Source organism: Mastomys coucha, unplaced genomic scaffold (genome assembly GCF_008632895.1).
Source record: "Mastomys coucha isolate ucsf_1 unplaced genomic scaffold, UCSF_Mcou_1 pScaffold4, whole genome shotgun sequence".
In the NCBI taxonomy this organism is placed as follows: domain Eukaryota; kingdom Metazoa; phylum Chordata; class Mammalia; order Rodentia; family Muridae; genus Mastomys; species Mastomys coucha.
The window spans coordinates 56,237,173-56,237,935 of NW_022196910.1; positions in this window are offsets into that span (position 1 = coordinate 56,237,173).

The following is a 763-nucleotide window of genomic DNA, read 5'->3' on the forward strand; positions in this document are numbered from 1 at the left end:
TTTCTTTTGTATGTGTGTGTTGGATATGCCCAGTCCCTGGAAGGACCTGATAGCAGGACACACCCTTTCTGTGTCTTTGTCTCTTAGGTCCAGTGTCTTTCATTTCTGCCCTCCTTTAGCTCTCTCTTTTCTCTCCACAGTTTATTTTGCATTTCTTATTTTACTCTTTTTCTTTTTCCTTCACTGCAGACTTTGAGCTAACTCTTGACCTCCCTCCTGTTCTTCGTTCCCTTCTTCGCTCCATTTGCTCCAGTCTCCACACCTGCTGAGTGTTTTCTGTCTGTTCCTTTACTTTTTTTCTGGTCCTCTGAATGCTGACGTTGTGATTTGCTAACATTGCCTTCATTATTTGTAGGCTGTATGGCATGGGAAGAGGTTTGGTTCTTACAGCGTAGGAAGTGCGCTGTGCGACTCCACAGGTGGCGAATTCAGTAAAGGACCACTCCAGATTGAGGCCCAGGGACTTTCCGGTCGCATGTTTTTATCAGCATATCTGTCTTCTCAGCCTCATCCCATCATTTCTGTGATTCTTCTTTCTACTGTACCCTCTCTCCACATTTCTGGGGTCAACCTCCACTTTTGGTGGAAAGGGTGGGGGAAGGAAGGAGTGCGCAATGCAAAGATGGGGCGGAGGGTGCTAGACCTGAGCCGCAGGTCGGGCATCCCCGGACTTACGCCTGAGTCTTACGCCTGAGTTTCTGCTGCCCCGGTTAGGAGGCGGGCAGGGGCGGGGCCTGGGGCGGTGTCCCAGGGAGGAGGCGGA